This window comes from Patagioenas fasciata, chromosome 16, assembly GCF_037038585.1.
Source record: "Patagioenas fasciata isolate bPatFas1 chromosome 16, bPatFas1.hap1, whole genome shotgun sequence".
Classification (NCBI taxonomy): domain Eukaryota; kingdom Metazoa; phylum Chordata; class Aves; order Columbiformes; family Columbidae; genus Patagioenas; species Patagioenas fasciata.
The window spans coordinates 10,138,686-10,164,499 of NC_092535.1; the positions used below are offsets into that span (position 1 = coordinate 10,138,686).

The 25,814-nt window shown below is 45.3% G+C and overlaps 1 protein-coding gene across 4 annotated transcripts in view; it reads right to left on the reverse strand.

Annotated features, from left to right (window-relative positions):
• The window catches only part of NDRG3 (NDRG family member 3), a 58,946-nt gene extending 35,696 nt beyond the window's left edge, over positions 1-23,250 (reverse strand). For 2 of the 4 annotated variants that reach the window (XM_071815409.1, XM_065849698.2), the window contains exon 1: positions 23,164-23,250. The gene's annotated coding sequence lies outside the window, so the exon portion shown is untranslated. Of the gene's footprint in view, positions 1-1,562; positions 1,684-21,596; positions 21,685-23,163 lie in introns of those variants that run through there. The other 2 variants (XM_065849699.2, XM_065849700.2) reach the window with 2 other exon arrangements.
• Positions 23,251-25,814: the final 2,564 nt, after the last annotated feature.

The window sequence follows — 25,814 nt, forward strand, 5'->3', positions numbered from 1 at the left end:
TGCACTGTAAGCCCCAGAGGAAGAGCTAGTTACTGCAGTTCTGATGAGGCATTATGGAGACCCAAAAATATTTTCTACTAAGGAATTACAACATCTGTATACACTGAGACTGATCAAGAGCTCAACATCTACCAGGTCCTGTCCAAAAGAGCATCCCACAAGGTCACAGACAACAAAAGAATTTCAAACAAGCCCCACAAAGCTTATCTGCAGCAGGTGGCACAGTATGAGAACCAGCACCTGCCCATCAGCAGAGCTGCTTCTCCCTGAGGCTCTTGGAGAAGCTGCTGCTGGAGCTGCCGGCGGGTGGGAACGTGATGGGGGTCACCCAGGAGACCAAGGAACTGTCCACTCTACCCAAAGGGATTAACAAACTGCACACACCAGCCACCTTTCTCAGTGGGTTTTTATACATTAAGTTACACCTGTTTTGTGGTTCATGAGTCTTAGGCTCACATTTTGCTTTTTTGCCTAAACTAGAGTCTACAGTGCAGCAGGGCATTTAATAATCCCTGTCTGCTGAGCTTTCACCAAGCAGAGACCAACTCAGAGCACCAACTGCTCTGTGTTCGACTGCTCAAAGGTGTTTTTGCAAAAGCTTTGCAGATATTCCTCCTCGTTTTCCCCGAACTATACAAAGAGCATAAACTCCCGGAGAGCCCTGGCATGTATCCTGCATGGGGACAGAAACCCCATGCACTACTGTGTTAATCATTTGTTCTATGAGAACAATAAAAAACTAAGTAGGTGTTCAGAACAAGGATTACCAAATGCTTTTATCTCACCAACCTCCATTTCGTAGTTGGTCTCTAGATGCAACTACAGTGCACAAAATCAACAAGGTCACTCTGGAATCAATCCAGTGCTTATCCTCCTGGTCCACTATTGCTCCAAATACTGTTTCAGGGAAACAGGGGTCTCTAGGGGCTAAGGGAACAAGCTGCTATGTTACACCTCTGAAGAGGGGACCGAATGCTGAGCTGAGCCAGGAGCCACTGAAAACTGCTGAACTGAGAGCAAAATCAGACAGAAAGATTAAAACTGCATAGCCACAAATGGCCAGATGGTGGATTTCGTTCACAAACCTTTTGATTCTCATCTGCTCATCCAGCCAATTTGAGTTTTTTCTGCTCTCCTAGAAACTCAAAGGTTTTTGAAGGAAAAGGTACAGGGGTCCCCATCACTACTTGCAAGTGGTTCTTTTTAGATTGCTGAATCAGCTCTTCCCAATCCATTCACTGTGAATTCTCCAGAAAACAGCTGTCACAGCCTCAGGACTTCACTTCAATCTGTTCAGATGATATTCTGCAGGCAGATGGACATGCTTTTCTCTTCCCAAGGTCCTACCAAGCTGAATGTGATTGCCTCGGACCAACTCTGGGTAAATAGTTACTACAGCACGAGATCTGACTCACTCTACGTAATTATTCACAACAGCTTTAGCAGAGCACCCTATGCTAACAGCAACATGGTTCTTAGTTTGAAACATGGCAAAGGGGCACATCTGTCCAAAAAAAGGCCCCAAAAATTGCTCAAAAGAGAATGCTTTGTAGCAGAGAGACCTGGTAAAGCACATCTCCAGATGCAGAGGCGAGTTATTGGTGAGCTGGGCTGTCCTCTGCTCCAGCCATGTTAGACTCCTTGTGAGAGATCTGCAGACATGTCTGCCCAGGAGACAAAAAATTCTCTCCCTCCACTCCTCCTGTTATTTAAAGAAACAAACATGTCATTTCATAAGCTGAAAGCAAGTTTAAAATACCACAACAAAGCAGCATAAATATTCATAGGACACAGCAAAGCTCTGCAGAAGACAGGCTACAGGCAAAGCGAAAGGTTTGCCTGGAATGATCTGTGTACAAACCATACATTTTTCTATAAATGTCCAGTACCACCTGCTTTGCAAGTATTCTTCTTGCCTCCATCTATATATGACTATAAATACACTCAAATACCCCAATGTAAATCATCCATCCCTTTCCAAAGGCTTTCCAACTATGCAAGAATCAATGAAAGACATTTGGTGAATCCTTAGACAAGAAATCATGGTAGGACACAGAAGGCTGCAAAACTCCAAGGGAGGTGAAGCTCAGAAGGAAACCACCTACCTATAAGTAAGATCTGAAATGTGCTGTCATCCTCACTCCAAGAGTGTTCTCAAATTTACACCATTTCAATATACAACAAAAGAAGTTGTGTTACTGTAAGTGCAGAGCAGGAGCGCTCCAGACCCGCACGCTCGGAGCCGGCAGCGGAATCACGGCCCAGGGGGCCCTCAGCTCCGGTTTCCAGCCAGCGAAGCTCCAGCAGAACCACTCCCCACCAGCTTACAAACTGCAAGAGCTGGATTAAAGATCCAACTCTCTGGGCACCTCCTTGAATATTCTGTTTTATTACGGAGGTGCAATCTCTCCATGCCATTTAGGAGCTCAGTGCAGCATAATCTTGTATTCAGAGGCTGAAAGTTCTTGTTCATTCACCTCAACTACAGCTTCTAATTTGCTGATTGTATAGCCCGTTATTCTCCTGCTTTGTATGTTAACCACACTGAGGCAAAATTACACATGACAGTTATCAAGCTATGCTTCGAAACATGGCACTGAATGTACCTAAATACAGGTTCCCCAGCTGCAGAAGCCTCCCGTGCGGGGGCTGACTGCCCTGACAGCCCCCACAACCTGGGGCAGGTTTCCCAGAACTGCCCTGACACAGCCATCTGCTTCCTACGAGATGGGAAGAAAAAATGCTGCTCCAGGAGTGCAAAGGAAGACAGGAGCAAACCCAGAGTTTGTGCTCAGGGCGAGAACCAAAGCAGGTATTTATTCAGCCATGTGTTGTGCAGCTTTTCACGACAGCTTTTTCCTCTCTACGTGAGGGGATCCCAGCTTCCCGTGAGTCCTTCGCGTCCCACACACACCTCAGGCTGCTTGGGCAGACTGCAGCCTTGGCATGTACATCTTAAATAAGTTTCATTTATGGCCTCTGAGACATTCCTGTTGTGTTGCTCCTCAGTCCTTCGTGTGCTTCCGAACCACCGCCATAGGCTCCTCTATTTTCGACACAAAAACACTGGCTGACATGGTGAGCTTCCAGTAAAACAAGCAAAAGGTCCAAATTCACTTGCAAAATATTTTCCTAGGTAATTCACTTTGTGTTCCAGCTCACATATTTTTGGGAAGGTGCCACACGGTGTTCCACCTTGAAGACAAACTGCGTACCTGCAGAAAGGAATTACGTTCCACTGAACCAGCAAAGTGCCAGCCCCTGAGCCAGCCACAGCAGCTCTGTAAGGGAGCGTGTTTTACCTCCTTTAAACCTGGGCTACACCCAGCACAGAAATGCCAGCTGCTAAATATACTTTCTAAGGAGTTTAAACAAGACCTACATTTAACAATGGTTTTGTAAGGAAAAGGTCTGTGCCCAGCTTTGCATTAATTCTGAAGGAGCCCAGTTCTGATGACACAGAGTGTCACACTCCATGTGTGTAACTGAGTGCAGTTGGCAGGACACCATCCTCAGTCACCATGGCAATTAACAGCCGCCAGCTATAGGGCTGATTAAGCAATAATGCAAGAAAAATGTAAATGTCTTCAAATTGTTTTGGGTTACCTGGATCAGTGCCCATGAAAACACTGAACCATGGTGAGCTGCCCTGTACAGTACAGTCCAAGAAGTTTTAGCGTAGGAGTACTCAGAATAAAAACCAGAATGAGAAATTCCTCATGTGAAAATGATGCAAATTATTGTCTCCAGAAGAGTCTTTTTTGGTCATGCTATCTCTTTCAAACAGCTTTGCAGCCATTCTTTTAATAAGCTGTGGCTCTTACTATCAGTCATGTTATTCACCTGATTTTTCCGGTTCCTTCCTGGCCTGGTGGCACCACTCAAAGGCAATACCTGCATTATCCAGCATCACCAGCTCACACAGCTCAAACCAAGACACAGACCCATTTTTACCAGCTTTCTGGTGAAGGGCACGTTCAAATGGATCTGTTCCGAGATGCCTTCCCCTCTAGTGAGCCCCCTGCTCCCACCTGCCCTGCAGTTCAGGATGTCGCACCCAGGCATGGGTGAGGGCTTTCAAAGGCTTCACTTGGGTATTTGCCCCAACAAAAACATATAGCTCTTCATCAGCACTGTCCACCAGCACTGCGTTCAGTACAGATTCGCCCCATGGCAGATGCACCTTCCTCCCTTCTCCACCAAAATGGCCAGAAACTTCTAGGCTGATGGACCAGCAGAGTCACATACGTGCCACTTGGTCAACAGGACCCTTGACAATTAAACACCTTGGTTAAGTTTCTGGAGCACTGTCATAATGACTGCAAGCTTAGATAGAACTAGGGTATAAATGGACCCCACAGGAGACCCTCTTTGAGTCGGTCTCCTGGAGCAGTGGGTCTGTAGTTCAAGACTCTCCTCCTTAGACCAGGACACCCAAGGAAACCTCCTCAAGCCCTGACACACCTCGTCGACCTGCTAAGTGATCTTCTGGATGCTCTTCAGAGCCCTCGCTTGGCATGAGTGGCAAGATGCGCATTTTGAATCATCATTCTAAGAGTTTTGGGATCCCTTAAGTCTGAATCAGCTGCATGAACTCCTAACTGGTCTCAATCTGTGTTTTACAATGTCATCAGAGTGCTGAATAATTCTGGGTAAACTGCACTTCAGGTTGGTTCTCCGCTAAACAGTTCTGGTTAGAATAAAGTCTGTTTGAAGTGTATCACCTGCCTAAATGGATTTTTGGGGTGTTTCCACGACGCTCCCCGTGCCATCTCCCCTCTCCGGCCTATGACAAGACCCTCAGGCTCTCGCCTGGGATTTTAACAATAATTTTTATTATCAGGTAGTACATTTCAATTTACTGAAATTTAACGTTGATTTTGCATTTTATTTATATTATTGCATAAGTTGCATTTTCACTGGCTACCAGACATTAAATGGCACTAATATAACCCTTATACCCAGCTGAGCCCTCTTGCTGGGTGGGAGGATTGACTATGCAAGTTATGGTGTAGCTAAAGCAATATGTAGTCAGGCCTCAGTTTTCGTATTTTGTAATGCAATTGGGATTGATCTTTTTAAACTCATTTGTGGGAAGTGCTGTTGGCCTGGAAGAGAAACCTCAGCTCAAACGCATAAGGAAAGTTTGCAGAGTCATCTTTTAAAACTAAATCCACCTTACACTTCCTGTGTTCACTCATATACATAAACTGTACAATCCAACCTGATGTAATAACATATATCCAGCAGTGAAGGAATCGCACCAAGTAGTTTTGGTGACAATCTCTTGGCATGTGCAGTGTAAGGCGTGCAGCCTGGATAAAGCCAGCTTAATGTGGGTCCAGAAACCATCGCAGCCGTGTGCAAAGCTCAGCAGCTAAGACAACACAATGGCTTCTGGTATCAGCTCATTCAGGTAACTGAAACCTTTTCATTGTGCTGTATATGGATATACATGTAAATCGCTTCTACTCATGTCTTTGTAGAGCAAAACCAAACTTTCCTTCTTACTTCATTCAAACTTGAATAAATGGATTTTGGCTATCAGAAAATAGTATACTTGCATACAAAAGTTGATCAAATGTTTCAACAGCAGCAAATCCAAGCTATCCACAAGACAGGGGAGAGACATTTTAAGTTTAATCACAGCAAATATATATTGTTTAGTATTGAATAATCATGTCTATTGAATATTAAAATACAGATGTATACAGATGACATTTAACTCTCAGGATGCAGCTTCATTATTTTAACCTGCACTAACTGCAGACTGCTTGCAAAAGATGCATTCACCTGATTGATGTAAATTTTAAGAAAATACATATATTGCTAAAATTATATTTTTATTATATGTTTTTCCTCCCTTCTTCCTCATCAATTAAATGCGTCTTTCCCTTACCCACTTAGGACTGGTCCTGGGAGCTTCCCAGAACAAGCTCTTTCAGTTTGGCTTATTGCCCATCCTGCATCATCTGAAGGACAACCTCTGCTCAAGTGTCAGTGTCCTTACCGCACAGCCATCCCAACTGCTGTTCTGCTGTCCCTGTCATCGTTTCCAGCCTGGGAACTGCCTTCCAAGCAGTAAACACCCTGGTGTGTGTCAGGCTGAGTTTCATTCCCCTCCTCAGGCAGCTGGCCAATGCAGGAGAGGCAACTCAAATTAACACAGTTAAAACAAGTAATGGATATAGAGCCACTCAGAATCAATTCAGGATGTAATTTCATTATTCATTTAATATAACTGTGGGTTGCTGCCAAAAGGGATGTTCCTGTCCTTCCTCCCTCCCTGTGCCAGCCAGAAATCCCCTCCCCTCCTGCCCTTGCCACAGGTCGATGCTTACGCAGTAACGCCGCAGGTCAGATCTGCTCACTGCCTCCTCCGTTGGTTTTTCCAGGACTGAGTTTTCACTTGGATCAGCGAACTGACTGATGAAAAGGCTCTTTCAGCTCCTCGTGTACCACCTTTTTTTCTAAATTGGTCAGGTATGAAGACCTTTCTTTGAGATGTGATTGTAAGAAATCAGGGTTATTTGGGCAGTGTTAGCTCTTCAGTTCAGTGGATACAGCACATGCTCGCGACGACGACAGATGATTTGCAGGGGCCTGCACTTGGCTTCACGATACGCTAAACCTAACTGATTGAGATAAAGTGTAAACAGAATGTAAGACAGAACCCAGTTCGCTACTCTGAGTTGCCCTGTTGTAGGGTGTTATTTCAGGATACAGAGGCACTCAGGTTTCACCTCAAAGGAACAGCAGCCCTTGCGGCTCTCTGCTCCTCCGTGGCCCTGCAGCCCTGCCCTGGGCATTGTCTGGCACGCCTGGCTGCAACGTGAGCAGATTTAATGCTGACTTTTTGCCAGACTGGCTTTCTGCTGTTCTAGTGAACCAAATGAGCCTATCAGACAATCACAAGAACATCAGGACCGGTTCACATAACGAGCTCTGGAGTCAGCTTCAAATCCTGCAGTGTAAGTTGCGGATCACATACAACATATGGCGTAGGCAAATATACAAATAAAATAGTTAACTCACTACAGTCTTCATGGTGCTCCCTGGATACAAGTAACTAGGGCTATAAATTAACATCATCATTAATGCATCAGCATGGGCATTCATGTCATAAGTTTCTGAATCAGATAGAAGCCTTTTCATAAAACAGGTAACAATGTCTTATTTCAGAGAGGGTGGAAGCAGAAATGGGATGCAGGAATGCACCATGTCTTCTTCCAGCCCTCATGAGCACCTCCCTTATGAGGTACAGGAGCAGTTTGTAAACTCCTGCATGAACGCAACAGAGAAAGGATGGAAATTGCCAGCTGCTTCAGCAGTAAATCAAGACCACTCGGACGTCAGCTCCACAGGCTGCACTGGGACACGTTTGGGTCAGACCCTGGCCCTTCCTTGGGTGACACTGGGCACACCAGGGCCCCAGGGACCTGCTTCTCAGAAGCAAACTGAAGCACAGCACATTACAGTTCCGCTTCCAGGAAGCATCATCCTGTAGAATAGGTTACACTGGAATGATTCTTCGAAGGATACTAGTTGAAGATCTGCTTTTCAATAGAAAGCACAAGACAACTAGGGTGAATGCTGTAGCGTGACAGAAAGCCACTAAATCTGGCTCATAGACACTCTATTTCAAGAAAAGGAAATATATACATATATATATATAGGCAACTCATCAAATAGAAAAAGCAACAAAAAGAAGGAATCCTGCAAGGACGTGAGAATGCTAAAAATGCTGTATGGGAAGCGCAGATGACCCGCAGGCCGCTGTGCAAGCACAGAGACAGAGTCACCTTCCATACCAGCCCTGCAGGACTTGGTCGGAAGTTGAAGGAGGCTGCCCTGGAAACGGCTGGAATTTAAAAGAAGTGGGAACTTCGTCCAGATGAGCGAAACAGGAAACCCCATAAACCATAGCAAACCCAATGCAAATAGGAAACTAACAGAAAGAAAGAATTCAAATGGTCTCTTGGCAAAGGACGATCAAACTGCTAGTTTGTGATACTTCTTTACCCGTGAACTATATTACTCAAATGTGTCACAAGCGGGACATCAGCTACAGAGTGTGCCACAGAGGCACCCCAAAGCCAGGTTTAGGCAGACAACAAGTTCCAAAACAGACTTTATTCTGGCCAGAAAAGTGCAGCCAATAAACTGACCAGAAGCAGGGTTTATACAATTAGTTAACACTCCAACAACATAAAATACAGGTTTCGATATCAGTTGAGGAGAGTCTGGATACCAGTTGAGGGTTCTCTCCACCCTTCTTCCGCTCCCTTTCCTCATTCATCCCCACACTGATTGATGTTAGAATTTGTGTGGTCAAAGTTAGAAGCTGAAGCTATGTAGTGAGCGAACTGGACTAGGTAAACAACTTCTACCAAGAAAATAACAGGTTTTACAAAGGTAGGTTGAATCTGCATGTTTTCACTGCAATCTCAGGTAACAGTCATCTTTTCCTTTTTCCCTCACCCAAACTTCTCTAAACCGAAGTCTATGATGTAGACCAACTAGGAGTTTAGTTTCCAATTCATCTTCCATTAAGAAATGGAACCTAAACAGTGTAAGTTAGGTGATTCCTATAAAGTGAAATTTGGTTTCATATACATGGGGTACAGAAGAACCTTCACAAGCGTAAGAGAGTTTCACATCACGTATTGTAGGGTGGAAATCCATGGTACCACAGACACACCGACTAGGAGGTGCAGTTATTGTAAACAAAGCCCTGAAGATGTTAAAACACAAAGATTTTACTTTCAGAAGTAGCTGAAGATCTCGACACAAGTGACTGAGTTTCAATACTCTAGTTCTGAATGAAGCTGAACCATCACACAGATGCCACATTTAAGCCCTCCACGTTTAGAAAGACTTGGTTACAGCAGATTAATTCCTGATGTCATTCCCTGGGAACCAGCACGAGATAAGGAGGACATACCACACCAAGGCGACAGTGAAGGATAAAGCTGACTACACCAAGTCTAAAATTAATTCCTCAAGTAAGAAGTACTAAGAGAAATGTTCTCAGAAGCCTGTTCACAGCCTTTTCTGAAGGTGAAGATGGCACGGCAGAGACATTCCTAGGTTTCTGCTTACAGGGCCTAAATGCAATCGCAGAACAACACAGGGAGGAACGGACCTCTGGGGGTCATTTAGCACAACCTCCCACTCCAGGCTGGATCCAGTTGCTCGGGGCCCTACGGATTTGAAGATCTCCAGGGATGCATATTCCAGCACTGCACACCATTCTCATCACAAAAAGGGTTTCCTTTTATCCAGTGAGAACTCCCCTTGCTCTAAGTGGAAGACAGATGCACAAACAATGAGATTTTTAACCTGAAAATATCACAGACCAGAATAAAAATAAAAAATTCAAAAGTAGTGATTGTTACAGCCACACATCAGCCCTATTTAAAAATTCCCTTTCTAAACCCATTTAATAATGAATAAGGAATCAAGTCAGGTACTTCACATTAAAGGTGTAGATGGAGCAGAAATTAATCTCCTGGTAGATTTTTCAGGGCAAATGTTAATATGTCAAAATAACACGTTTAATATTAAATTGAGCCCTGCCTCTGAAAAATGTCCAATACTTTCTGGAATAAGAACACATGAAGAACTGCACGGGATCTGTGTAGCGCAAGATCTGGTCTGATCCAGCTCAAGAATGAACACCAAGGAAACAGCAAAAGAACAGCACCCAGCGCTACCGCCTCTCTGCTCATACACCACACACGCTTCAGACGAGCCTCGGCCTCCCTCAGGTCGTGCAGAAGCTTCTTCCCCAGTGCACTGAAACGCTGTTGTTTTTTCCAAACACACAAGGTTATTTATCCTCAGGCTTTGTGCTGCAGAAAAGCTGGTAAGGCAGCATCACCCATGGCATCTAGTTTCGTGCCTCCTGAGGCTAAATCAAAGACTCTTTCCAACAGCTCTGTGCAGCCATAACTCCCAGAAGTCAGGGAGTGCTGTCCAGAGAAGGACATTCCCAACGCAAGGCCCTTCGCAGCCAGCGAGTGTCAGGACAGCCGCCCTGGCCCATGGCAAGGCTGATAATGCCTTCTCTGAAGCCAGCTGAGAGAAATTATCAAATGTCATTACCTGGTTTTAGTATCTCCTTCTTGCAACATTACATGCACATTTCTCCCATATTAACCTTTAAGCAGAATTTAGTTTAAAGACACTGCTGATGCAGTAATCTCAGAAACAGAATGAGTGCCCTAGTTAGTTCTGGATTGATTATTCACTCCAATATTACTTTTTCTTCCCCTCCCTCTCCAAGCTTCATTGCCTTATCCTTTTGGGAAATGGCAGATATGCTTACCTACCCCATGCAACATCACAGCCACAAATTCTAAATAAACCCTCCAAAGAGATTTAAAATGTTCTGAAGAAGGGTAGTCATACCTTAAGATGTCATTAAGACAGTATTAGTCAGGTGAATTGTAATACTAACAGGTGCCAAACCCAAGTGTAAAGAATATCATATTAGTTTAAGCCACCATCATGGAAACAAAATGTAGATTATCTTTTGAGCCTCCTCCACATCAATTTAAGCTAATGAGTTTTAGCTGACTGGTGGGGAGCTCTAAGAGCACCCACAGAGCACAACACAATTAGTTCTCTGTTAAACCCCAGTAATGCAATTACTTCGGATAATACTTTACAAGCGAAACGGTGATAACCCATGGCAGCAGCACCCTCCCTCCGGCACAGCCCCTGGGCAGCCTGGCCCCTGGGCAGCTTGGTCTCGGCACACAGACTGTGGGTCCCATGGAGCATTATCGGGCAACACCGACGGAGCCCATCGCTCCTCTCCCTACTCTTTGAACCTCCACATAGCTGGAAGACTTGCAGATTGAGTGATATCTTTTCTTGAACTAGCTGGAAATAACAACAAACTTTTGTGACCAAAAGCCCTTCTCCAGGCCAGGAACAGATGTTAAATTGAAACACAAAGCACAATTCACCTGAGCAGTCTGTGAGTTACATGATAACTCTAAGTAATGTTTAGCAAGGTGCACTGAAATGGCTTAAAATGGCAAGAAATTAATTTTAGCAATGAATATGTGAATATGTGTTTATCAATATGGAAAGGGGGAGTGTCAGGAGGATGGAGCCAGGCTCTTCTCGGTGACAACCAATGACAGGGCAAGGGGCAATGGGTACAAACTGGAACACAGGAGGTTCCACTTAAATTTGAGAAGAAACTTCTTCATGGTGAGGGTGGCAGAGCCTGGCCCAGGCTGCCCAGGGAGGTTGTGGAGTCTCCTTCTCTGCAGACATTCAAACCCGCCTGGACACCTTCCTGTGGAACCTCAGCTGGGTGTTCCTGCTCGGGGGGGGATTGCACTGGATGAGTTTTCCAGGTCCCTTCAACCCCTGACACTCTGGGATTCTGTGAACACAGCAAACCACAGGTAATAAACCACACACACAGCACTTGCACACTGGAACCGCGTCCAGTTTCCATGAATCCAAAGCCCTCTCCTTCAGTCTGTGCTTTTCTAAATCCTCTGGAGCAATCCCACAATAACACTAATGCCACTGGCTAGGATTTTATTCTATTATTTCTGTGTTGGCTGAAGCTGGACCTGACCTACCCCATCGGTAAGAACATGTCACCATCCCAACTCACTGTCAGACTGAGAGGATACATTAGCTCTTGCTGTCACAGAAGTTTTATTACTCCAATAACAACCCCAAAATACCAGCCACAAAGCTTGGCTGTATGTTGCAATATGTACCAGCTGTATTTCCCTTTCCCAGGTAATTCCACTCTGTTGAGGAGTTGCACTAATTTTGTCCAATGAATAATGACCAGAGGGGCTGTTTCAGCCTGCCAGGCTTCATGTCCTTACGCCAACATTCAGAAGGATTTCTCCTACAAGCAGAGCTCTAGAGCTAAGCTTTCAAAGCCCTGTGACAGCGTTCTGATGAAGTGTTAACTGCAGAATAAATCTGCCTAAATCCAGGGAATTGTTCCAACAGATTAAAACCTCAGTGCCAAAGAGAAAGGAGGGGGTCCCGCTCCCACTTCATAAATATCTCACTTTGTTTCGATCCTGCCACTTGCTACTTTCATTTGGTGGTCTTAGTCCTTTCATCAGAAGAGACGGTGAGTAGTGGGATCATACACACTTCATGCTGTTAAGGCCTCATATGCTCCCATCATATCCTATTCAAAGATATCTTTCTGAGACTGCAGAGTTTTGATCTGTTTAGCATTCTTTACAAGGAATTCATTTCACACCTTTGATCACTCTTGTCAACCTTTTCAGGATCTCTCCCAGTTTCGCTGGTCTGTAAGAGCCATGAGCCCAGCTCTCATGCGGCATTTGCACGCAGGTGCACAACGGATTTACACGGTATGTTTCCTGCTTTGATCACTATCATTTTTCCACAAGCATCAAACCTTCAATTTGCGTTTCCAAACACTGAGAGAATATTTCGCTAGAACTGCCCATTATAACCCCCAAGTTTTATCTCTGACTGGAAAGCCAATGCAGAGCACATCGCTATCCATACAGTGGGGGCTCTTCTCCAGCTGCATTACTTCACTACACTGAATTTAAAATGCTATTTAATCACTCAGAGCCATAGGATTTTTCCATGTTTCCTCAAAGCTAACTCTTCTGTTTACTAGCATAGATTTATTATTTTTAATCAAGAAACAAACAAACATTGTCACCTTTTGTCCATCTATTTCTGTAACTTTGACTTCTTTGTGCTTTTGGCCTCCAGATCATTCTCTGGTTAACGTTGTGAAAACACCGTATAAAAGAAATCTTACTTCTGGTTATTCTTTACTCACCATCTGTGCTAGTCATGCTTTCATAAAGCTTCATTACTTTCTTTTGACCACCAAGTGACTCCCTTCGAAGGTGCAAAGTCCCAGACTGTTTAATGCTTCCTTCTCATTCCACACCTTTGCTCTCTCTTGTCACCTTTCTCTCTGTCTCCTAGTTCGCTTATACTCAAATAATTTGCCAGAATAATTATGCTGATAATGAGCTCCAGTGTAGATTATTTCTAAGTTTTACTGCTCTATAGGGCCATCTTTCACGCTTCCTCAGGAACATATATCAGAGTTCCTTTTTAGAAACGTGCATTCGGCACTGCCACATACCTTCATAAACGTGACGGCAACCTTCTACGCAGTGCCCTGCTTCCCCCACCAATCCCACGATTTGGAATTTTGATAAAAACAATCTTTTATTACATCATTTTAAATCTAAGCTGCCCATATTCTACCCCCTTGACCTCAAGTTGACCTCACTTTTTTTTTAATTAGCCCTTTTATGTACATTTCTGTATTAGTGTATGAGCTACACTAGGTTAGTGCCGGGTAGCTGCAAACAGAGAAAAGCGTCCATCCAGCGCAGCAGTTAGTGCCTGTTCAAGAGCATCCATCACAAGAAGGATGCAGTAGGAATCATTACAGGCTCAGGCATTCCTTTCTTTTCAAAACAACGTGTTAATCTGATTTAGTTTCAGTAGTTCATCCTAGTCTTTTTAGGCTGTACTCTTGGTTTTCTTGGACCCTTCGGGTAATGCTATTTATGTTGATATTATTCAACATAGTAAAGTCAGAAAAGATGGGTTTCATTCATCTGTCTGACCCCGCTGCCTGGCACAGGATAGTGAACGTCTCTAATTCCTTCACCAAGCCATGCACGCTGCGACGGAGCAATGCCATTTCTCTTGGCACCTTCTGAATCAGCACTGAGTAACTTTCCATTTAATGAAGCAACCAACACTTTCCATTGCAGCCTGTTACGCTGGCACCTGATACACTCCTCCTGTTAAATATTTACCTCAGATCAAGTTAAAATGTTTCGGTTTTTCTTCAAATGAAGCTGCAATCAGGGCAGAAACAGGGAAAGAGGTAAGAGCTCCACAGCCACCTGCCCTGCAGTGACTTTGCAGCCAGACTGGACTGAAACAGAGAACGTCCCCTCCCCACCGCTGCCCTGCAGACAGATTGAAAGCTGTTTTCTATCTTTATCACCCAATCACCAGTAATAAAACGCGTTGCTCTTCATCCAGCCATTGCACGAGACAGCACAGCATTGCTGAGCCAAGCTCCTTCCTAGGCCAGTGGTGATGGCGATCACCAAACTGTGTTACCCCAGGCGCTCAGAGGAAGAGGCAGCAGCTGGCATTTTGGAGACGCGAGTGCTTAAAAACGAGTATACAGGTGTGTCAGTAAACCTGCTGCACAGAAATCAGTGCAGTCCTTGTCTGTTTGAGAAGAGAGAAAGAAAGAGACCGCTCCTCCTTCTGCAGCTGCACTTGGGGGCCCAGAGGCACCCAAGCCCCCACGTCCCCTGCTCCCCACAGCCCAAGTAAGGACCATTAATGAAGGAATGTTGTTTGTACAAAACTGATGACCTGATCCCAGCAGGGCGGAAGGACTGAGAGACATCGGCCTATGAATCCTTAATGTAAAACAAAATCTCTTTTTGAACTAATCCCAGAATGCAAACTGATTCCTGGATTTAAAAAAGTTAAACTAGGGGGAAGGGCAGCCAAAGAGCCAGGAATCTGTATTTTAAATAAACTGATACGGAGAAGGAGGTTGTTAGAATTAGATGAATGACACGGGTAAACTGAGGCAGCGTTGGGTGGTCTGTAAACAGTGCAGTACGAACCAACGGGGAACAGGGGAGGGGATTTGCAGCCGGGATTTGGAGGGGATATAAGCAGGGGCTTTTTGCCCTATTCAATGTGCCTACCTTTACGTAGGACACCCAGTCTTGCAAAATTGTTAATAAAATCTGCTTTGCTGAGAGATCCTGCCTGGGCCTATTCTATTGGAAAGGTGACAGTGAGAAGCAATTGGCAGCCACTGCTGCTGGGAAACCTGGGCTTCTCTTCAAAACGCAAAAGAAGATTTGAGGCGTCTAGCGATTTAGGATAGGATAAAAACACTTCAGACTTCACTGGAAGAGTTTTGAAGAAATGTTTTGAGATCAGGATTTAAACTCTGTGAGCTCTTCCTTATTGAAAGTTTTGACAACAGTAAGACTATACTCAGCTGAATCATTTTTGGGCCAACAAGGTGACTGATGATGGCACCTACATAACCAGTTCATTTCAACACAAAGACATGGTAAAAATAGCAGCAGAAGTGTCATGTTTACAATCAATCCACAGCGCAGAATGATGTTTGAAGGCACTTAGTCTGATCTGAGAAAACATTAATACATCACATCAAAGAACTCAAACTACAGAAAGCAAGATATCTGCATTACAACACTTCTCAGTTCAGGCATTAATGCCTAGGTCACAAATTAAGCTTTCTGGTGCATATGTTTTGAGCCATTTCAATCCTTTTTCCCCCAACAATTATTACCTACCAATCAGACAAAGTACAAAGATTTATATTCTGGTGACCTCCATAAAAGGCTGAATAGTATTTCTGCCTAAACAGTTCTTATTTTATAAAAATGAAGTACTGATGGTATTTCTCCTGCCTTAACGTAAGGTTTTAAATTCATATTCCTATTCTACTATTAATTTCTTCAAAGGTTACTTTAGCACACAATTAAATATATATATTCTTTTTTTAAGAGAGCACAAGCTTCTCTGGCTGTTTTGTTGTTTTCATTGTTAAGAAATTGCTGTCTTTATTGAAGAAAAATAAACAATTAATGTCAGGTGGGGTGGAAAAAGCAGTAATTATCTCGTGAAAGATGACTGAACTTCTTCATTAACTCTTTTGTACAAAGCCACAACCTCCTCTGTGCTTTTTCATTCGACCCTGCTGGAAAATTCCAGCCCTTTTTGCAATTTAGAACTTTGTGTTGAAATCTTCAAGATGATAGGCCAATCACTGAAATATTACAGTTGACAGTCCTAGATTATGCTGGCTCCTTGGTCATCATCATTCAATGATATGACACAGCAGTAGGAATGAGTATGGCACCAAACACCACAAAGTGACAAATGTGGCAGTTGTAGACAGAGAGACAAGATGAGGACCCAGCACCCGCAGACACAAGTGAGCGCAAGGTCTCAGCAATGGGACATCTTCACGGACAACATTCTGAACAACTCCTCCTCCCACTTGTCTCTTCCAACATCACACCAGCAGCTACAGCATTTAATTTAGGTAGGTATTATAGCGTGTAAAATGCTGAAGAATAACACGCGTCCCTTTGAAGTGACGTCCCTGTTGCAGCTCCCAGCAGCACAACTTTACTCACGTCGGTGGGGACAGAACTGAGAGGCCACTCGCTGCAGGAGGATCTGGCAAATTGTTTGATTGATTAGCCAAATATCAACTGGATGCAATACCTGCTGGGTGTTCCATCCGTTTACTGCTAGAAGCAACCAAAAACATTTAGGGCATATAAGCTCTCTTACTGACTTTTTTTTTTCCAATAATGGATGTTTCCAATTAACTATTTTTCTTAAAATGTGATGAAAATGTGATTTTGTTCTATGGCTGAGCTATCCATGTGCAGATTTTCACTAAGCCCTGCGCCTTTCTCTCAGCCCGTGGATAAAGCTCAACTGCACTGTGAGATGAGAAAAACAATCTTCCCTGGCTTTCCTGAGGACTGTAAGAAATATGTTGGGTAACCTTTTCATCCAAGCTGAAGAGAAAAAGAAGCTGAATTTGTAACAAGGGCTATTTCTTTGATGAAAACCACATGAGAAGGAACTACATGGGCAAAATAGCAAAGGTGGAATATCATACAATGGTTAAAAATGCTTCTTTATCAACTGATGAGCGTGTACTTGCTCAACAGTGCCAACACCGTCACGTTAATTCTCCAGCCACGGCAGAGACAATCCATGCAGGACCTGAAATGGCAGCACAGAAAAGCAGATTAAAGCACTCCCCAAGCCCCCACCTTGTACCATCTGGAAAATAAAGCACAAAGCCACACACAGGCCCTCCTTCTCCGCAAGGAAATACACGAATCCAAGTCATATAGACATATTTATGTAAATCAAGTTTTTCTTTTTGCTTATGCAAAGGTAGAAACGCCTGCACAAACTGAAAAAAACCAGACCTTATTGGCTAAGCAATACATTTCAGATCTACCACAGCCAAAAGAAACTGTTATAAGCATCAAACTTCAGCACTCCACACAAGGACAACCCAAAAAACCCTCTGCAGAAAATTTTTATTATGTATGATAACAGAACTGGTGAATCTGGATACGCATTTTCAAGAACATACCTGAAAAGCCTATCTCGTGAACAAAAATTTCATTAAAGGCCTCTATTCTTTGTATTTAGGAAATCTAAATGTACCTAAATCTCAAATAACTATAGCATTTACAAAATGCTACAGGGCATCAGTAGCAAAATTTGTGAATTTCCAGTTACATATTTTAAAAATATTTATGATGCAATTGTTTCTAATAAATTAAAGTCCACATATAGGATAAAAAGTATTATTAGATTGCTGTTAATTTACATAAATGTACTAAAAAACCCCTCCTTATTCAATTTGTTTAGGGAATTCCAGATATTAACCCACAGTCAGATTGTTCTTCTGCCTCAGTACAGTGAAAACATCCAAGAAGCAGGCACAAAATCAATCAAATTAGTACCTGGGTGCAGTTCAGACACCAAGTGATACTAACATAACTACAGGGTCAAGTTTCGATGCCGGTTTGCAATAAGAAGGGCAGGGCTGTGCACAGACACACAGCCTCTGTCTGCACTACAGCTGAGCCTGGAACGTCACAATTTCAACCAGCAGCAGCGAGCACAGAAATACAAAGTGATCTCACTGAACTGGGGCTGAGGACATCCACACATTGGTGTACCAGCAGTGCAGTGACACTACATCAGTGGTAATTGGTAATTTGTTGGGCTCGTCTGCAGGCAGGTCTGTTTGCAGCCTGCAATCCCTGCGCAGCAGCAGCACTGAAGGGGGCACAGGACAGGGCTGTGAGGACAGCGGGGACATCCATGGATACAGCGGGGACACCAGCACCAGAATGATCAGGAGCTCCTGACTGCTCTCAAGCAGCAAGTGACAGGACAAGAGAAAATGGCCTCAAGTTGCACCAGGGGAGGTTTAGATTGGATACTAGGAAAAAAATATTCCTGGAAAGGGCCGTAGGGCATTGGAACAGGCTGCCCAGGGCAGTGGTGGAGTCACCATCCCTGCAGGGGTTTAAAAAGGCATTTAGACGAGGTTCTCAGGGACATGGGTTAGTGCTAGAGTTGGGTTACGTTATGGTTGGACCTGACGATCCTGAGAGCCTCTGCCAACTAAAACGATTCTATGATTCTATGAACTTCGGCAGCTCTGCAGCTGAAGGATAAATGGGAAGGTCCTCGCCTGGACTAATAACCAGCTGAAAACAGATGACAGAGGGAGGGAGATGGCCAGGAGCCTTCTGCAGTGCTCTGCTATCCGCTGTGTTCACAAACAACCCCAGCAAACGGGCAAGGAGTGAAAGTCTTCCGAGGATATAAGCTCTTCTGACAGCAACAAGAAGCACTGACTGAAGACCCGCAGAAAAACCCTGCGAGACTGAATCATCGGGAAATAAAATAACAGATGAAATTCAGATCAAATAAAGCAGCAGTTCGAAGAAAAACGATCCTAATTTCACATATAGAGTGATGTGCTCTAAACTCATCATTAATATTCAGAAAGTCTTGCTGGAGTCATGACAGGCTGATAAAAGCACCAGCTCACAGCCATTCAACATAGAAAGAAAAACATAAAGTTAGGAAATGATTAGTAATTAAACAACCATATAAAGCTACAGAATGTCTGCAGCTTAAATCCTGGATGCAGCACCTGTTCCTTCATTTCAAGAGGACATAATGGAAGGGAAAAATATTTTTTAAAAAGAAAGAAGATTTGAAAAGATGAATAATGAGGAATAATCAATTAGGCTAGGGTTCTTCTGCCTGGAAACAGAGATTACTGCAGTGGCATATCACAGGAGCCTATAAAATCATCGTTGCATGGAGAAGGTAAACAGGGATCAGTTGTTCATTGTTTCCAAACAATACAAAAGCTACGAGACATAAAATGAAGCTAGCAGCTGTCAAGTTCAAAAGAAAACAAGTAGTCAGCACCTACAACATTATTTTGTGCTCTGGAAGGTCTCCCTTGGGATGTGTCAGTGCTCTACATTTAAATGGACAAGAGACATGGGCAAGTTCACAGAAGAAAAATACATTAACCGTGAACAAAATAAAAGCAAATAACATCTACCTCTCGACATCCTACAGCTGAGGAGAGACAAGAAAGCAATCAGATAAAGGTTTATATAATTTGCCCCGACCTTACGCTCTTCTCTTTTTGGTCACTGTCAGGGAAGAACAGCAGACTAGATGGTTCCACCCAATTTTATGGCTGTTCTTACACCACAAAAATCAATTCCGTCTCCAGTACTCCTCAGTCCTTCTTTGAATTCACTCAGCTTGCTCACCTGGCAAATGCCGATCGTCTGGGGAGACAGGGACACAGAGGCTGGATTAGTGTCCTGCTTATTTAGCAAACTGAACTGGTCAGGAGAACGCCCAGTAAACGCTGGAGACGGCAGAAAACAGGGCAAGAATAGGATGAGCCCTTTTGCATGCCAGCCAGATCAATCTAAGATGTAACACACTGCTTCATCACACAATACAGACAAAAAGGAAGCAGCATATTGCCTACATGCTCTGTTCAAACACAGAGCAAACAGCTACAACTCCAGCTCTAGTGGGAAAAAAAAAAAAGGGCCAGTTTCACATTTTTAATCCATCTGGTAATTACAAAGACAGTCTGGTTTATACAAGAATGAATAGTAAAGGTTACTTTAAAATAAAACATCACATTTATAACTTCTACTATATTTATACTATATAAAGTAAGGAACACCCCTTCAGCAAACTAAAACCCATTGCAAATACAGAAATGCATCCAAGTCTGGTGAGAACGACAGCCAAATGAAAACAAAGCTATTCCTTCCCATGGCATCAACTTGAATACTACATTAAATTGTGCTACATCAGTCACAGAAGCCAAGAGGATCGGACCAGACACACAAAGGTGAATGATCAAAAAGAATATACGATTAAAAATCTAGCAAGTCCCATTTACAACTCAGAATTTATGAGAACAGAACTGAAGACCAAGCGAGATTATTAGAATTTCTTATCAACTCCAATTTGCACAGTAGAAGGCACAATCACCCAGTCCATCCCACATCAGGACCAAATTACAACCGCTTTGCTTAATAGCTGACCGCATCTGGCCAGAATACTGAGAATTCCTTGAGAAAAACAATGCAGAATGTTATTATTCCCCCCAAACCACATTCACTCTAAAATGAGATCACTGAGATGCATCAAGACAAGTATCAGGAACATTTTCTTCAATACAGCACAGAGAAACAGCAGCAAAACACTCCTCTGTTCTCCTTTAACTACTGTGGATTAAGCCAGGGCACAAGTAGTCTTAACCAGTACTGTGCAACCGTCCAACACGGAGCTCAAGAGTCGTGCACAGCAGAGACGTTTATTTGTATCCCAGACCCAGCTGACAAGCGATGAGCCCAAGATAAACCCCGATAATGGAGGGTTATGCTACAGAAATAGAACTCACTGTGCGTTTGGCTTTACCTTTTTCCAGGAAGCAGCAGTGGTGGTAATAGAGCTGAGCTAATGTTTGTGAGAATGACAATTAAATAATTAAGAATTAAAATCCCTATTCTGTTACACATGAAAACCCAAGCCCCCCAAAAATGTTAAGCTGATTTGCTTTCTGCTATTTTTAAATTTTTTTGTGCTTAGTCTATGCTATGACCACAATTTTTTGAGTTTCTTACAGAAAATACCGTACCTATATGTTACTACTTTGCTCTAACATCTACCTTGAGCATGCAACACAGTAATGTTCAAGAAAACTGTCCTAGAAGCATTTTTAAGAACATTTCCTAGTATATCTTTAAGGAACCAATATATATGTTGTATGTAATAAAGCCTCTGAAATCTAAAGGTACCCCTACACTTCTGTTTTCCAGTGAAAAACACTTCAGATCCTGTCATGTATGATCAATGTGAACTATGAGCTGCAAACAGAAGCACCGGAGGACTGTCCTGGTTAAACAACGACAAAGATTTCTAAAGGTGATCTGAGATTATGAAAATGCAAATTAAACAGGTTTGTTAATTTCAATTAGTTTTTAACCCTGGATACAAAATGAGTAGCTAGGAATACAACTACAGCCTTCAATAACACCGCTTCCAGCAGTTGTATAATTTTCATTTTAGAACATCTCCAGCTTTTACATTTGCAAACATCTCGACACAAGTCAAGTATAGTCCACACTAAGTTTCTGCCCTCAAGACAAATTTCAGTGCCTCATGTGCCACATAAACCACGTTTCAAAATCCCAAACAAAGAACTGAAACTGGAACAGTCTTTGCCAGTCCTGAGCCCTCTCCACAGGCCAATAATCCACATGAACCCTAGCGACTGTCCTTCTTCTGCAGGAGTCTGTCCCCAGTTCACTGAGACGCACGGTTGGGAAGCTCTGCTCCCCTGATCCAAGGAAATTATTATGTTAGAGAAGCTCCACACTGATTTGAAACTCAGCTCTTAGAATTTACATTACCTTGTTACTTTTCACCACAGACTGATAAACTGGTGCTAACCACGGTTTGACACACTCCAGGATTTGGAAGACTGTTGTCCTCTTGTTTCTACAGAAAAGGAAAGGCAGAAGCTAAAGTAACGAGCCCCCAAGTCCTCCTGTCTGAACACGGGAGACTCACAAGCACGCCTGACACAGGAAGCACGAGTGGATTCTTTTCAGTTTGTAACTCCCACCTTCTCATCACCTCAGTATTCAAGCATAGAAACTCCTGAAGGTGTCCAGGCGGGTTTGAATGTCTGCAGAGAAGGAGACTCCACAACCTCCCTGGGCAGCCTGGGCCAGGCTCTGCCACCCTCACCAGGAAGAAGTTTCTTCTCATATTTAAATGAAACCTCCTGTGTTCCAATTTGTACCCACTGCCCCTTGTCCTGTCACTGGTTGTCACGGAGAAGAGCCTGGCTCCATCCTCCTGACACTCCCCCTTTCCACATTGATCCCCATGAATGAGTCCCCCCTCAGTCTCCTCTTCTCCAGCTCCAGAGCCCCAGGTCCCTCAGCCTCTCCTCACACGGGAGATGCTCCACTCCCACTGGACTGGAGCAAACACAGGCCTGACTGAGTCACCCCAGTTTCGCTACAAACTTTGACAGTGACCCACACACTATGCCCTCACCATGTCACCACCTCATCACACACCGGTTCCAGATTCTTTGGCCTCCAGAGGAACCCAACAAGGGCTGTGACACCAGTTTCCCCGGCAGCGCTGCAGCCCAAGGCCGAGCCAGCCCTGGCCCTTCCCGGGAGCCACCACAGCCCCTCACTTGTCCTGGAACGTCGCGTTTCTGCGACACACATCAGGATCATTTTTAAGATAGTAAAAGCATCTGACTTTGCGACAATGTCTTGAATTACTCTGCGTAACTTACATTACGTACAAAGAGCAGCAGACATTGGCCTAAAGTAATGATGCAAGTAAAAATAAAAATTTTTTTTACAGGCTGTTCCCTTCCTATCCACACAGTAACAAGACTGTACCAAATTAAAGAAAAACACCATTTTCCTTGTCCAACGTAAATAACAGAACTGAGAATGCCGAGATCTGAATACCAGAAAGAAAAGCTACAAACGAGAGCAAGCAGAAAGCCCAGAGCCCTCCTGTTCCTTATTTACATGAAAAACATCTCCGCAATAAACCCACGGGCAGTTTCGAGGCATTTCTCCCTTTCCTCAGCGCAGCCCGGCATGACGAGGGATTATTTCCCTCACCAGCTCCGAGCGAGCGGTCCCGTCCTCTGAGCAGCGACCGCCTCAGCGGGACCCGCCCGGGAGCAGCGCCGGGAACCCCGCGGGGTGACCACGCTGGGGAGCGACGGGAGCGGCCGCGGGGCGCTGCGCGCGCCCGGACAGACGGTGCCCGCGGGCGCGGCCGCCGCACAGGCTCCCGCAGAGCCGGCGTGTGGCACCTGCCGCCCAACGGCAGCCAAACGCCTCGGTGGCGCCGCGGCGGCGCCCGGTGGGCACGGAGGACGCGCGGGGCCGGCCCGGGGGTGTCCGCGGGCGGTCGGGGGGCCGCGGCGAGGCTCACCTGGACCGCAGGTACCTCAGCAGCTCCGGCCGCCGCGGCATGTGCGGCACCCTGCGCGTGCGCGCTGCGCCGCGGGACCGCGCCTGCGCACGGGCCGCTCCGAGGTCGGGACTACAGACAAGATGGCGGCGGGAGGGGTCGAGCGACCGCCATCTTGGGGGTTGTTCCTCTGACTCCGCGTCCCGTCCGGAGGGCTGGGCTGGCCCTGGCTCTGCCGCCGCAGCAGCCCAGCGGGGCCGGACTGCCCGCGGCTCTGGCGCGAAACGTGTGAGGGCCCGGCTCTGCCCTGCGGCCTGTCTCTGCTCTCGCTCTCACAGCGATCACTGGAAAGCTCCGAGCAGGAGAGAACGCGCTGCCAGCAAAGCCCCGACCACACCCCCCAGTCACAGCGAGGTTAGGGCAACAACCCGGGCCGGGGTGCTGAGACCAGGGTCACCAGCTCCTGAGACAGGCGAGGTGTGGCTCACACAGCGTGCTGGCACTGTCCTTGGAGCCTGGAATGCCTCTTGTGTGGTTTTGTTGTTGTTGGTTTTGTGGTGTTGGTTGGGGTTTTTTCTCCCCCCTCCACAGGTAACACTAAATTCTCAACAGGCCAGACAAATGTGCCGTTTCTTCCCCTGCTAGAGGTTCTGGCAATGTGCAAGTGTGAGTGTTGGGGGAGCCCTCCCCAAGGTCAAGGTCACACCTGTGTCTCTGCCCCCAATGCCTGACTCCATTGCCACGTGGGCAGCCATATGGAATCCCAGAATGTCAGGGGTTGGAAGGGCCCTGGAAAGCTCATCCAGTGCAATCCCCCCATGGAGCAGGAACACCCAGATGAGGTTCCACAGGAAGGTGTCCAGGCGGGTTTGAATGTCTGCAGAGAAGGAGACTCCACAACCTCCCTGGGCAGCCTGGGCCAGGCTCTGCCACCCTCACCAGGAAGAAGTTTTTTCTCATATTTAAGTGGAACCTCCTGTGTTCCAGTGTGAACCCACTGCCCCTTATCCTACCATTGGTTGTCACCCAGAAGAGCCTGACTCCATCCTCCTGACACTCCCCCTTTCCATATTGATCCCCATGAATGAGTCACCCCTCAGTCTCCTCTTCTCCAGCTCCAGAGCCCCAGCTCCCTCAGCCTTTCCTCACACGGGAGATGCTCCACTCCCTTCAGCATCTTGGTGGCTGCGCTGGACTCTCTCCAGCAGTTCCCTGTCCTTCTGGAACTGAGGGGCCCAGAGAACGCACAGCAAACCCCACACAGCACCCTCTGGACTGCCTTGCTGTCCTCTGCCTCCTGCGGTCTTTTTTCCCCTCATCAGGAGCCTCTCCAGGTGGAAACACTTGCTTCCCAGGATAGTGTGACACCCCTAGCACTTCTTACTTTACCCTGGGTAGGGCACTATCCAAACCTCTAAAAACAAGGTATTTCCCAAACTTAGTCCATACTCTGGTTTCTAGTGCCATCCAGTGGTCCTACACACTGCTTCTAGCTCTGTTCTTAAATAAAGGCTGTTAATCAATAACAATGGAGGAGGGGAGGCAGACCCAAGACAGTACATGGGTGAACTATTCCCGAGTATGTTCCCAGTAGAAAAGACAGCAGAGCACTGGACCATCCTGCCACTGGGGTCACCCAGCCCTACATGGAGGTGTGTAAAATAATCAGCAAATTAAAACATGAGCAATAGAAGACAGCCTATAAGAAAATGCATGGTGCAGTGTAATAAGGAACTGATGAAATGCTTCTAAAACAGGGCTTGTATTTGAGCTCCTGAAGCTCAGACACTAGTGCCACTCGGTCCCAGCACAACACTTGCTTGTCTACAGGACACCCGCGTGACAGATCCCATGTCTAACCCAACTGGGCAGCAGCTGTCCTGGTCCTCCCTGGGCTGGAGCTGGAGCTGGCGTGGGCAGCTCTGGGCAGTGGTGGCTTTCTGGACATGCAGGGCGGAGGGATGATGCTCCCAGGTGGGATGAGGCTCCCAGGTGGGGTGATGATGCTCCCAGGTGGGGTGATGCTCCCAGGTGGGGGGATGATGCTCCCAGGTGGGATGATGCTCCCAGGTGGGGTGGGATGATGCTCCCAGGCGTTCTGCCCAGCCGGGTGCCAGCAGGGGCAGAGGCAGACCCTGGGAGGAACAGCTGGACACGGTTGTGGTGACGAACTTCTCTGTGAGGCCCAAGGTCAAGATGACCCCCATTTCTGTCTGTTCACTGTTCAAATGCATGGAGGTTCACACTGAGAGAAAACTGGAAAGGTTTTTTGAGAAGCCAGCTGAAGCCTTTGCATTGCTTTTTACCACAGAACAGCTTCAGGCAATTCCCTGGCTGTGATTTTTCTTTACTGGGAATGAGTCAGCCAGAAAATCTGTTTCAAACTGAAGTAGAAGAAAACTCAAGATCAATTGCTCGTAAGAAGAAATTGCTAGCACTAGATCATACTCGCTCCTGTGTTGTAGACTAAACAAGAAATTAGTCATCTACCTGCTTACGAAACCATAAAACGAAATGTCCTGGATATGAGAGGAATGGGACATGGCAAATATGATTCCACTTTTTAAATTGATTTGGGGAATTGCAGACCATTGAGCAAGTTTAGTGTCTCTATCAGGCAAATGTATGGAAGCTATACCAAAGAATGTAACTGATAGAAATATGGAAGAAAT